This window comes from Rhipicephalus sanguineus, chromosome 5 (genome assembly GCF_013339695.2).
Source record: "Rhipicephalus sanguineus isolate Rsan-2018 chromosome 5, BIME_Rsan_1.4, whole genome shotgun sequence".
Lineage (NCBI taxonomy): Eukaryota > Metazoa > Arthropoda > Arachnida > Ixodida > Ixodidae > Rhipicephalus > Rhipicephalus sanguineus.
This window is the reverse complement of record NC_051180.1, coordinates 47,093,137-47,106,864: the sequence shown is the minus strand read 5'-3', so window position 1 is coordinate 47,106,864 and position 13,728 is coordinate 47,093,137. Positions and strand designations below refer to the sequence as shown.

The 13,728-nt window shown below is 42.5% G+C and overlaps 1 long non-coding RNA gene across 1 annotated transcript; it reads right to left on the bottom strand.

Annotated features, from left to right (window-relative positions):
* Nucleotides 1-712: 712 nt before the first annotated feature.
* On the bottom strand, nucleotides 713-7,091 carry LOC119393588 (uncharacterized). Its single transcript, XR_005183939.1, has 3 exons — nucleotides 7,001-7,091; nucleotides 5,768-5,924; nucleotides 713-5,364 (listed from the first exon to the last, which is right to left on the bottom strand). It is a non-coding gene; the product is annotated as an uncharacterized LOC119393588 (long non-coding RNA).
* Nucleotides 7,092-13,728: the final 6,637 nt, after the last annotated feature.

The following is a 13,728-nucleotide window of genomic DNA, read 5'->3' as shown; positions in this document are numbered from 1 at the left end:
ACGGCGCAACGTAACTACTGTACCAACACGGCGAGTCGTTTTGCCGACGAAACCAACTGAATAAGCTAACTGAAAACAGATGCAAATACTGCAACAGCAAGCACAAGTATCTGGCCAAACATTGATGCTCTAGAAAGATAACTATAATTTAGGACAAACTGCATTGTCTTCTGTTACATTGCTTCTTTAAAAAGAAATATTAAGAGAAAAACAAAATATTTGATTTGGCAAATATTTCATCATGACAACTAAAAATTATAGGCGAGATTTATTTCTGCTATGCACAAAACGAAAGTAAACTGGCAATGATGGACACATCACTTGGTGCAGCTGGAAGTTTCACTGACGAAAATGAGACTTGCAGAAAAGCTTTTTCCCAAGTGTTTGTGAACAGGAGACAGAGCAAATGCAAATAAACTCCTGTTAATTGTGCGTTTGCGCAATGGGCATGCTGAACAGTGCCCGTACTGTCATTTTGCATAGTGCCTGAAGCGCTTGAATTATCGGCAGATATATTAGTCGACCACAAATCAGGTTTGGTATGAAGCGAACTGCAGGAAACCAGCAAGCTAAATGAAACTATAAGCAGCTCTGCAGCTAAATTTAAATTCATTGTACTAACGTATTCTTTACTGAGATTTGTATGGTAATGTAATGCAGCAGTTGTCGAAAAATCATTTTTAAGGCAGCAGTTAGAAAAATGTTCACCAAATACACGAAAAAATATACTTTATTAGCACAACTTACAGCCGAGAGATCTCGAACGCTTCATGAAGAGCAATTCTTGTAGCTACACAAATAAGTTCTTGCAGTCGCCCTGCAGAACACCTATAAACACGGACGGGTGCAAACTTTATTGAAGTACTGACCCGCAAACGGGATGCTCTCAAAGCAAATAGAAAAGCTGGACAGGACATATGCATGAGATACGCAAGAAGCACTTCCACACTTAATCGCTATTTACTGTCAAAGCAAACGTCATCTGGAATACTTTGCACATGGTGTAAGAAAAGGGAGGGAATATAACACGATTTATCTTTTTTTTTGTTTTTTTTTTACTATGTAAAGAAACATATCAGGCTCATTTTGTTGAGGCTGCTATTGTCCCACAAGTGATGTAGCAAATGTACAAACGTAAGTTTGATCGCGCTACATACAAGTACAAATTCGGCAATAAAACGTCATAGAAAAATAATTGCGGTAACTGTGCATCAACGTAGCGCTCATGTGAACAATGATGATTATACATGACTGAAGTAGCACGGGCTGCATCAAGCAGCGTGAAAGTTTAGCGTGGTAAATGAGCTGGCAAATTAAAGATTACGTGTCAACTAACAAAACTGACTAAGTGCTAGTCGATAGTTAAGCAGCATAGTTAAAAAAAGACGCAAACACGTCGTAAAATGGAATGATAAATATTGTACTTCATTTTCTTATTTCTTTTGAGCCGCCACCAGAGGTAAAAATTTATCAAGCCACGAAAAGGATGTGTCTGTGGTGCATTTCGGTTCTGTTATCTTTTTCATCAGTACTCGCGGAATTGATAATAAATGATGGCCTATCAATGAGAAGAGTTGAAAGAGTCGTAATAAATATATGACAATATTTGCCAGCAAAAAATGTTGCATTTGTTTAACGCAACTAAACAAACCATATTTTCAAAAGGTGATTACAAGGAGATTAGCAATGACAAAAATTGTGTCCTCAGTTTATGTTTTTCAAGACGAAAAATAGCCAGATGATCAGAAAGTTTGTTAGTGTCACCAATGCAACAGATCATCTTAACGCCTGCGAGAAAATCACACAGAAAAAGTTTAACTACATCTCTGTGACAGAATAATGTAATCACAGATGAAGCGTTTTCGGAAAACGCTTATTGTGGAACTTTAGTCAATTCAGATCAGCAAACAAAACAAAGTTGATGATAGAGTGTAGCGCCATTTTCCCGTTAGTAATAAGACAAACAGAATGTCCTAGCTTGTATTGGGAAAAGCCGTACCAATAATTTACAAACAAGATAAGAAAGTTCGAATTCATTTCCCTTTTTAAGAGTATTTCTCGCAATAATTATGGAGAGGGTATGCGACAAAAAGTTTTTCCAAGGGCAACACATTTCCCGTGACCCCGACTTTTCAGCGGCACTAAAGCCTACTTATATATTCACAACTTACATTGCAAAAGACACATTGGAGCATTTGGCATTCACCACCAGAGCATGCGCATATCTTGTTTCAAGTACAACGCAAATAACACTTCCGACAATATCAAAACGAAAAAGGCTGTGTATATTCAGTGCCACAATGACTACAACGGCTCATTTCATAATCTACTCTTCATTCATCTCATGAGTACATGTACATGCATACATACAGACTACTAGACATAATAGATGACAATGCGCTGAATAAGAATATTAAAGAAAAGCTATTTTCAAAAAATCCTTTGTGCGAAACATCTGGTCTACTCACTTAAAGATATACCTCGTTCACTACAGTGTATGTACAATGAACTTTGTATATGTGTTGAGAACCGAGGAGGAGAAGTTTTTTCTTAGTCTTGAGGGTTGTTTTAAATATCATCTTGGGCACTTAATGTTTTCAGGCAAGCGCAATATCTATTTATTATTATGATAACATATTCTGCATGGCAAGCTCCTTACATTGCTGCGTACTTTCTCGGATTCTGTTGACATTCGAAAAGATGAAAGGAAACCGCTTCAATCTTTTATATTTTCACACCGCGATAGGCTAATGTACTAAGTACTTGAAATTTTCTAGGGCAAGGGGGAGGCGGAGTTCGGGGGTTATATACAAGGTAAGTGTACTTGCATATCAATTAACATTATTTAGCATTGCGCATGCAACCAATGGAGAGACCTGCCTGTGCTGGTCACGTGGCAAGTGAGTTCACACTGAAAGGCTGGACTTCGTCATACTTAATGTTGTATCAGAAAGTAGCGAGTTTATTTCTACCACGCAATACTCAAAGTAGGGGAACAAGGGAGTCGTACTTCACACCTGTAATACTCTTCCTGAAAGAGAAAGATTCACAGAATACTCGCGTATAAGGGCGCCCTTTTAAAAACTGCAGTAATACAAGCTCTCAGTGATAAATTTCTTTCCTATACGATGTATTCTGCTATTTCATCGGACGGCACGAAGTTTGTCCATCAAAACAAGAGTAGAAAATGGCTGTCGCTATTTACACTTACAACGTTGGTTAAAGGTCAGTTTCATTACATCTCCTCGGTACGAACGCAGGCACCTTGCCTAAGGCTGCGTTGAGGCCTTTAAACGTAGCGCACAACACACACACAAACACACACTCAAACACAAAGCATACAATATTCACACGACACACTAGCATAAGCACACAGCATATGGCTCTGAACGTAAAACACGTCGCAAACGGGGATGCATCGTCGTCTCCTTTTGCACAGGTGTGAGCTAGGCAGTGCAAGCTTCTTCTGGAACTCGGTGCACCATCTCCGAGTAACTCACTAGCCGACGTAGCTTGTGCAACGCTGCTGAACTTGTTGAAGACCGCTGAGGGGATGCGTGCAACACGCAATATACGATCAACCTTATCAGTAGATCCCCAATCGATACGCCTTATCAAAAGCTCAATAAGGGCAACTTGTGAGAGTGAGAAGCGAAGCTACGCCTGGAAATGGCGCCTCGTTCGAAGAGTACGTGCGATCAAAGTCAAAGTAACGGTCTCGAATGTTCTAGCAGGGAATCCCTGATATAAAGGGCCCTAGAGCTACCAAGCACTACCATGACCGACGAACCAGTGGAACCCTTTCCCTTTGAGAAAAAAAAAACAACCAATCCTCTCAGTTACTAAAGGTTAGCTTTTCACGAGCCTTATGACACGGCAATGTTTTAAGTAAATGCTGCGTTACATCAATTAGGTCACAAAGTCCCTGTTTCAAGCAAAACAAAAATAATACACTGGGGGTCTTCTGCAGCAGGCAACGCAGCTGGAGCTCTTGTTGCGAAGCACGGACAATTGCAAGGGAAACGGAACAATTCTGTAAGGGTTCACATTACATGACAGCAGCATCGGCAGCAGTAATGCTACTGCCATCATCGAAAAAGAACTATAGCATCGATTTTCAACTTCCGACTAGCCGAGCGTGTTATCGCAAGCGATGAAAAAAATGGACGCTATGTTCTAGTTCTGAGGGCTACAACCAATACAGTTTTTCGGGAAGTCTTAGATGCGTCGACTGCAAAACCACCTTCAACAAATTTTCCTGTTTACATTATATGCCGCGGCCACATGGAGTCACTATGATAGTTGTGCCGACGACAGCTTCCATTCAGCCGAAAAATCAGCTGACGTCAATGATAACGTTCCTCTAAATATGTTAAAATGCTGCATACTTCTTCGTCGTTATCTAGGGTATCGCCTGTGTGCAACTTCAGAGGTACTTCGATGCGCTTCGTTAACTGTAATAACTAAACACTTTCAACCAATTGTTGCCCATTTATCTTCTTGTCCCAGAAACACTTCGCTGCCTAATGTTTCATTCGACAACAGGGAACGCCAAAAGAAACATTACTTTCCGTAAGTCCTCCTATCTAATGTGTAGCACGATAAATGGCTGGCTCTAGCGGTTAGAAAAGTGACACTAGCTTCTTTTCATTAAGTACGAATACGCAGAAAGCTGCCGTTGGTATATTTCAGTAGGTATAACCCAACGTTACTAGCCTAGGTTAATCTAGTAACGTTGGTGTAACCATAGCCTCCCTCGATACCCAACCCAGTGACAACAAAACCGGTGGTCACTGAGAGGGCGTCACATTCGCAGTGGTTGGTCGTGATTTACAGGCAGGCAATTTACGAGAACATAGCTATAATAGACTCACGCTGATTATTTTTCATCCCACGTGATCCCGTGCAGTGCAGAAAGCACGGTAAAGAATAGTAACGAAGCTGCAGCAGCGGACAGCAACAACAGGTATAAAAATGACTGGAAATGTGATGCCGCCGCAGTGGACCACAGCTCTCTTGTGCATTGCGGGGTGCCTGGAGAGGCACTGACAAATATAGGAGGTCGTGGTCTATCCCATGTAGCACCCTGTACGAAGCATTCGCACGTCGCTCGGTCCGTCAGTCTTTGAATACGCGCTGCTCTGGATGGACTTTGAGTCCAATGGCGGCTCAGAGGGACGCGTGTTCGGATGTGGGCTGCTGTGCTCCGTTGGCCTGGAACTGCAACTCGGCGTACTCGGTGCGTTCCGGCGCCGGCCTGTTGCCGTTCTGCGCGGGAGCAGCCGGCAGGTCCAGGCTGGCGTACACGATGCTCCCGTCGGATGCCCGTGGCGGGGGCTCAGGTCGACCGTTCTGCGATCCATTCTGTGCCGGTGGAAAGAAGCAGAATATTGGGAACCTCGGTTTCCCCTTCGTGTTATTCTTCTTAGGCATAGCGTTTCCATTGGGACCTCCATTGTTAAACAGTACGTGCCCGAGCTGACACACGAGAAGAAATATTATAAAATTTCAGTGAGATTCATTTCTTACGCAGAATAAGGCCCCTATTTACGAATGTTTACGCTTAAGGGTAAGCGCCGCATCTGTGTACCGGGAAGTACGACAAATAAGGCATTGACGTATGTTTATAATGGTCTTTTTTTCTGTGCTTACGGGAGTGGGCTACCACTCATTTCTGCAGTGCCCATGAGGGTGTTTAGAGCATTTGGAAATAAGCAAATAACTAAATACAACATTCTCTATAGGCAGTGTACACAGTGGTACGCACCTTGCCGTTTTCGTACTGGGTTGAGTCCTTCGAAGAGCCGTTCGATTTTGATGTTGGCGTGTACAGGGCGTCTGGCGGGATGGCCACGTGACTTCCTCCCCCTCCCGGCTGCTTCTTGGAGAGGGGCGTGCCTTGTGAGTTTGTGCTGCCCACGTCACTGCGAAATAATTAGGAAAATCATGGTGTGTTATTGAACAAAAAAACGTAGTGGTATACACTGATCGAACTGCAGGACAAGTTTGCGATGTTAAGTAAAATAGAGAGACGTAGGGAATGACAAATGAACTAGTCAGAACATTTCCTGCTTCTTCCTTTTCTTCTGACTAGTCTGAGCCATCGAAAGTTGTAAGTGCAACTGCACGCTCTTGCAGTTAGCCCGACGCATTTGATTAGAATAGACTTCAATAGAAGCTCGAAAAAGTGAAGTAATGAAGAAAAAACTGCTGAAAATTGCTTGCAGTCTTAGATAACGCCACTCTAATTCTCGTACATGTGACATCGTCTCGAATGTATGATGTTTTTTATTGCAGTAAGAAAAATTTATTCTGCTTATGTTACGAGACTCCCGTATTACCCAATGTACCCGAAAAGCAAACGCGGCAGTCTGATCTAAAAAAAGGAAAGAAAACGTTATTTGCGCTGCACATTTGTTCTTTTCCTTCTCACAACTAATATTTAAACTACGAGAACTGGAGGGCTTTAAATGGTTCAGAACAGGCTTAGTGTACTTCTTATGCCCATGAACTGCAGTGCTCACGAAGGCTGTTTGCGGCCGAAATTACCGGTTTCGTACCGAAGTAGCTGCAGCTCTAGTTCGCAAGAGTTTACGCAGCTGTAAACTTGACTAACTTTCGAAGGATGACATTCCTATCACACATGAAACTTCCCGGCCACGTTCATAAGATGCGCTGAAACTTTCCTGCACTCGGAAATAAAATGTTGGCCTTTGGAAAAGAAAGCATATAATTGCTGCAAACCATTCACAAAGGTCCCTGTTGCGCCGCCAAGTGGATGTCGAAAATAACAATAGCATTTTTTTTTTCGTTTCCGAGACATCATTTCTTGGCTTAATGTAGGAAGCGTATGAAGCAACGTATGTGGCCTCAAGCCGCAGCTATTGCACTAAATGTCCCTGTTGAAGCTGTCTCAAATTTATAGAGCTGATGCCGGACCTATGACGTGCCGACTACCGGAAGCAAAAAACGCAAAAAAGAAGAGCAATATTCAGCTCACCTTTCTCCATCTGGTGAAAACTTATGCCGACCTGAAAGAAGGCAAGAAAGAACAGTTGATAAATGGCCAGAACAGATACCTTCATGAGGCAGAAAACATTCAGGAGACAGTGAGAAAGGAAAGGGTGTCCATCAGGCAGGAAACATTAAACAAGCAAACAAAGAAACAAAGGGGCAAGCGTTGCCATGCATTCGTGTGAAATGCGCTTCCCTTGCGGACTTTCTGCTTCACAAAGCTAAAGAAAGAAAAGTTGAAAGGACTAAAAAAACAAAACAAAAAAAAACGCCAGGCCTGCGCGCAAAGCGCAGCACAGTCACAGCGAAAGCTTGAAGAGCAGCATTTCTAGAGGTCGTTGTAAACTCTCTTGGGGCTACTAATAGAAGTAAACTAGCAAGGTACCCACTACGTCATAAATCACATTATTTGTCAAGTTGGGAAGCACCTACAATGCCATTATTCATCATTCTGCGCAGAAACGAGGTACCAGCTACACATCTGTAAGCCACTATGTGCACATTGTTGACGTGAAGACTGATGAAGATGAAGAATTATGGCTCAGCCCTTTGTAAAGGGTTGGAAGCTTTCAACGGCTCAGCAGTTACATAATTCGCATTGTGTGATTGCCCGTCGCTCTTACGCTCTCCCACCATGCAATATGCCATACGTTGACGTAAGAAAGAGAGAGAGGGGGGGGGAAGAAACTTATTGAGACCCTGATGAAATGGATCATGCGCTTATGGGCTTCCTTGGCAACCAATACAAGTGCACTTGCGGGGAACCCACTACGATATACATCATTGTAATTTTTGAGAAGTAGGGAAGCAGGCACTATGCCATTTTTCGTCATTCTACGGAGAGCCGTGGTACCTGCTAAATGCAAGTAAGGCATTATGCGCACTTTGATGATGCTGTGCCTGATGACGATGAAGAATTATGGCGGAGCCCTTTGTAATGGGTTGGAAGCATTCAACAACCTACTAGTTGCGGAATTCGCATTGTGTGACGCCTGGTTACAGAATTCGCGTTGTGCGACGCTTGGTGCTTATTTTACTCTTCTACCACGCTATATTGCATATGATAATGTGGTTCCTTCCCGACATTAAGCCTGTATAGGGCCTTTTTGCAAAGCAGTTTCAAGCACCGGCATGGCTTAGAGGTTGACTACTGGGCTCCCATGCAGAGGGCCCAGGTTCGAACCTCGTTCCATCCTGGATTTTTTTTTTCTTATTTCGTTTTCTTTTCTTATTTCGAGCTATAGTGGTTACGGACACCGGCGGCGGTAGCAGCGGCGGCGGCGGCGGCGGCGGACAACTACGGCGCCAAAAACGGCCGCTGAAATGTTCTCATAACAGCTTTCGCTGTAAAACTTTCTCTCGAAATGGTGGTGATTTTTTACGGTCTGTGCCGAGAATAACGAACATGTTTAATCTGCCAACATTGCAAAACAAGGGAAGGAAAAATGTTGAGCGAAAATTTGCTCAGGATAACTTAAATTAACTGATTAAATTTTATAACCCCCGGGGTCGTACCACCCGCAAGGGCCTCGTTCCGGTTATGAGAACGCCGTAGTTAGGGACTCCGGAATAGCCTCCACCTGCATCTGGATTTCTATCGTGCACTCAACGCTTGGTACGTGAGTGATTTTTCCCTTCGGCCCCCATTGAGTATAAAATCCTTGGCCGGGATTGAACGCTAGGCTCTCTGCCTGCCAACGACACGCCATTGAGGAATGCTTTAATTCACTTTCCTAAAAAGTGCTATCTTTGAAATGTAGGCTTAACAGTGAAATGGAAAGGGAAATATAGGTCACGATTCTACTTTACTACGCCTCAATATTCGTATGTTAAAGTGGGAAATAAGGGCGAGCATAACCGCAGGGAAAAAGATCAAACGCGCACGAGTCAGCTGTAGGATCTGGAGGATGCGCAGGTAGTATCGAAGTCACTCCAGTAGGCCGCTCGAATGGCTTTAATACCTAGAGCGCAGAAACTTTAATGCTTTTTACTTCGGCCCTCGAACTAGAATGGTTGCACCACTGCGTAACTAACGGAGGAGACGCAATTTTTTTTTTACTTTATCAATATAGCGTTCACACTGGGATGACATAGCCCTATAGGACATTCACTGAATCTCTTCATCGTAGTACATACATTGCAGCCGTAGATTTTCACCCGAACTCAGTATCTGGAACTCAGCCAACGCCGCAGAAACATGTTTATGGACGTAGGTACCATGACAAACACAAATAAGGAAAAAAATGTCCCTGTACCAACTGAGAGAAGTGCCAGTGAGATGTGGTACATTGACACATAACTATCATGCGTAAAGACTGTCATCCTGTGCTTCATGAAGGGTTTTTACTGCATGCACAATTAGCGGAAACCACAAACTTGCTCCCGGCTTTTGATGTGACCATGCTGTACTTACCAATTCCATGTCTCAGTCGTTTATATTTCAGGTAAAATACCCTCTAATGCACGGAGACGAAGCATGGCTTGTTGGAAAGTGTAAAGTATGAATGCAGCTCAATGAGTGACGTGAATTTGAGCTTGTTAGTTTATGTATTGTTTCTACTGCTGTGGTTGCCTTTTACGCATAAGGAGACACAAGTTTCATTGTCCGGTCATTTGGCGATATATGAATTAGAAGAACACCTGGAACAAATCTGCACGACTGCACAAAGACAATAACTTGGCGAAAAAAAAATTGTATTAGAAAACTACGAACTTGTGTTTGGTACCAGCACTGAAATGCATATCTTGGTTTACATCACTATTATTTCAAATATATTTCTCTGTTTACCAGACAAGCATTAATTCGACGTTCCAAAGAGACTACAGATATTCTGCTCAATAGGACGTCCTTTTTTGTAGCAGACTAATCTATTTGTCAGGTAATATTAACAGCTACGAAAAAAATGGTAAAGTAAGCAATTGTATGCCGTACCACGCTGATTACTCTGAAATGTCACATGATCGATCCTCAACTTCGTTTCCCGGTGAGCAGGCGTGATTCGGAACAACAGTCACCACTCTGTAGAGTTGAAATTGTGGACAAGTTACGTCACACAAATCGCGTCATTGCATGTCCCGGAACAGGCATAGTTCACGCTAAGCCTAATTCCGGCTGATTGGTCTGCGTGTACCCCTTTCCCTCCCAAAACAACAACATTAACGACATAATAATAAGAATGCAGTGTTACCCGAACATAATGCACTTTCTTAACTTCTTGAATCTTTCCAACGTTTTGAATGAGTCGAAGGGGACAAGCACTACTATTTTACTCTTTGTTTCTTCTGTCAGTTGTCCTTTTTGTTCTAACTCACATCTTCAGCTGCCCATGCAATGATGTCTGCACTCAGACAAACTGTGCAGAATATGAAGGATTTTCAACATATCTTAAGGCGTAGCAACGCGTAGCATCCGTTTAAAGCACGCGTTGACAAATAATCAGAAAACAACCATCACAAGATTGGTTGTGGTTGTGGGGACCGAAAGAGCGCTGAACCGAGTTATGGCACGTGAGGATATATATATATATATATATATATATATATATATATATATATATATATATATATATATATATATATATATATATATATATATATATATATCACATGCGTGTCGAACTTTGGAGGCCATGATATCATGTCCACGTATATAAAAAGATACAGACGATACACGATATACATTAACTCCCTTTATTTGTAGCCGAACAAAGATTATCAAAGTGTTCCTAGGTATGTTACAGCCACACAATCTTCGTACCTTCGTATGCCGAATACAAAACACTCAGTACGGCAAAAAACAACAATTCACGTCTGCCAAAACTCAAATGACGTAGAGCCGTGATAATAACCTTGACGCCATGGTATTTCGTAATGAGCTCCCACACAAGCGTTCGTTAATCACATCATATAAGCTTCAATGTGTTACAGGCTGCACTGCGGTATTTACGACCACCCATTACGATATAACAGTTCAGTCTTATCACGCAGGCTTGACGCGGTTGCTGAGTATAACGCGAAACAGCGTGTTTTGTATGTACATGCGCGGTTCGTGTTGTTTCAGAGTTAAGCACAAACTCGGACGTGAACAACTCGGTGTATTGACACGCTCTCCGGCTCACACGCATCCGTAATTCTTTTTCAACAGTTATGGCGGAAACAACAATTGGGAACAATGCCCAGGCTAAAGCTCGCAAAGTGCCCCAGGCAATGAGGACCGGCAATGAAATTTACGTTTCAAGAAGCCAAATAAAAAGTACGCCTACTCGCTGGTGAAAATATGACAGCTCTGAAATACATTCACAACGCCAGTGTACACACGTATCACGTGCAAAATTAAGTTATAACGACTGTGCACGGAGTTACGTGTCAAAGTCATATCTACAGTCATCAAGTCATGAAATGATGAAGCAATCTTTCAATACCGTCTATCTTTATTGAAGCCGACGGTAAATGCTCCAATAAAAGAAATACGAAGTGGTCGCGCAGAAACGATACTTTAGCAAAGTTTTCTTTGGTTTCTCGCACTTTGCAAACAAACGAAATCTGACACAGATACACACAGAGATGTAACACTGACACTCAATGGCAGTCAAACTTCTCAACTTTGTGTATCACGCAACGGCGTCAAAATTTCACTTTTAACAGGAGTAAACAGGAACTAGCAAACATTGTATTTCAGCACACATGAAATTGTAAGAAGTAATTAAAGCGCGCAGGCGCAGTAATTCAAGGCAATAGATGTGCGACGAACAGCAACGTTTATGACATGTGACATCATTGAAGCGTAGTTAGCGTGGTTGCCAGTAATAATTCCCAAAGAATGAAACTTTAGATGTTTAGAGCTTAATCCTCACCTGTCTGTCTATATATATTGTGATTCCCCTGAAATGTATTTGAATGAAAGCGAACATTCAGCTAGATCGTGTGACACGCAGTGAACAGCCAGAGCCCTACAAATGACTGTAATTCAAACGAATAGAAACTTCTCGGAACATGACAGAAAAATACTTCTTGACTTCAACAAACGAATTTTTTTATTTGATGACGAAGCAACACACCTAATGCCTCTAGTAACTTAAGAAAGTCATGTGTACCTAATGAGACCTACCAGACTGGCATCATGTCATATCCTGAGCCCTTGGGTACACACGAAAACACTTATGGTGGAGTGTCTTTTATGAATTAAATAAAACGAAACTTTGTTGAAAACACCGAGCGAACTAGAAGCCGAGTCTACTTGCTTCAGAAATTAGTGATGTGTTATTTGCGATTTAACCGCTTATTTCGCGCGTTTGTTAACTTGACGAGGACACTTAGATGTCAAGTCCGTTCAACATTTATTGCAGAATATGCCACGTGACTGAAAGTTTATTTTAAAGAAACGACGCAATGGGACTGTGAAAGCGCATGAACACCGTCCCATTCTCATACAAGGACAACAGCACTTAAATGCGTTTTATTACTCGTTGGTGAAGCCTTGTGTGTCCTCCATTCTACGACGAACAACAATGGGTCCTTTACCTTCACTTACCATCCACGATTCCGGATGTCCTTGTTACTGAAAAAAAAAAAAAACACGAGTGCCCAAATAGAATCACGAGAGGACGAGACACAAGTTCTTTAAACAGCGCTGCCGTGTCCGTACCACAAGGGTAATATCGTTCGAGCAATCTGCAGGCTGCATGCGTCTTCTCTTTCTCATTACGCCATGTCTGAACAGTTTGATAGGTGCCTTGAACACATGTCGCAAGTTGACCCAAAGACGAGAGCGCTGCTTGTTCCCAAATTCCGATATTTTGCGGACGCACACACTCACGATGCCTTGCACGACAATGGAACTCGTTCCACGCGGCCAACTTCCAGAGAACGCAGGGCAAATGTGTTGCGTTCACCAACAGAACTTCCACTCCGTGAACGCAGAGGAAAACAGCGTCTTGATGAGAGCGTAAAATATAGCAGTTCTTAAAAAGCACAACTCTTGTATGTGTGCCTGTGACCTGTGTAGATGCGTGCTGCGTGTCGTATCGCCACCGGTCCCCGGATGTCCACGCCAGTAATGCACTGCGGGGTGCGACCAACACACGGAGCCCGGGCACATTAGTTAGGACAGAGCTTGCCACTGAAAGTTTCGCCATTGGCAGCGTTGTCGCACGTCTTCTTTCTACAAGTTGTTCCCCATGTGTACCTTGCAGTTGTCCACGTGTTGAAGGTGCTGCAGGTGTTGCAACTTCTTGCTATTCGACTTCGTGCCTGCAGTGTCGAAAAAGATTGTCGTAAGTTCAAAAAGAACCCTCTCTTTGTTAAACGACAGCTACAGGCTAAGGAATAATGGAAACACTTATTTAATCTAATACAATCATTCTCTCGTGTTCCATTACGAGACAGCTTTATTGAAACCGACCTCTGCATGAGCTGCTGTTATATGCTCTAAAAGCTTTGTTCTAATTCTCAACATGATTTTTATTTGTTACCTTCAATCTCTCCTGTGCCTTCAATATCCCGTTTGTAAGTGAAAATGACACGTGCAGAGATTGTAATAGTATTACAGGGTTACCAGTAAAAAATCTGAAACTCAGATTTTCTTCTCGGTAAAATTGTGGAATTGGCACTTACAACCATGCGCAATGTAAACTTACACATTAAAGTGGTGCCTACAGCTCGCCTCACTTTATTCATTAAAAATTATTTTTATCATATGCGAACCATTAATTACTC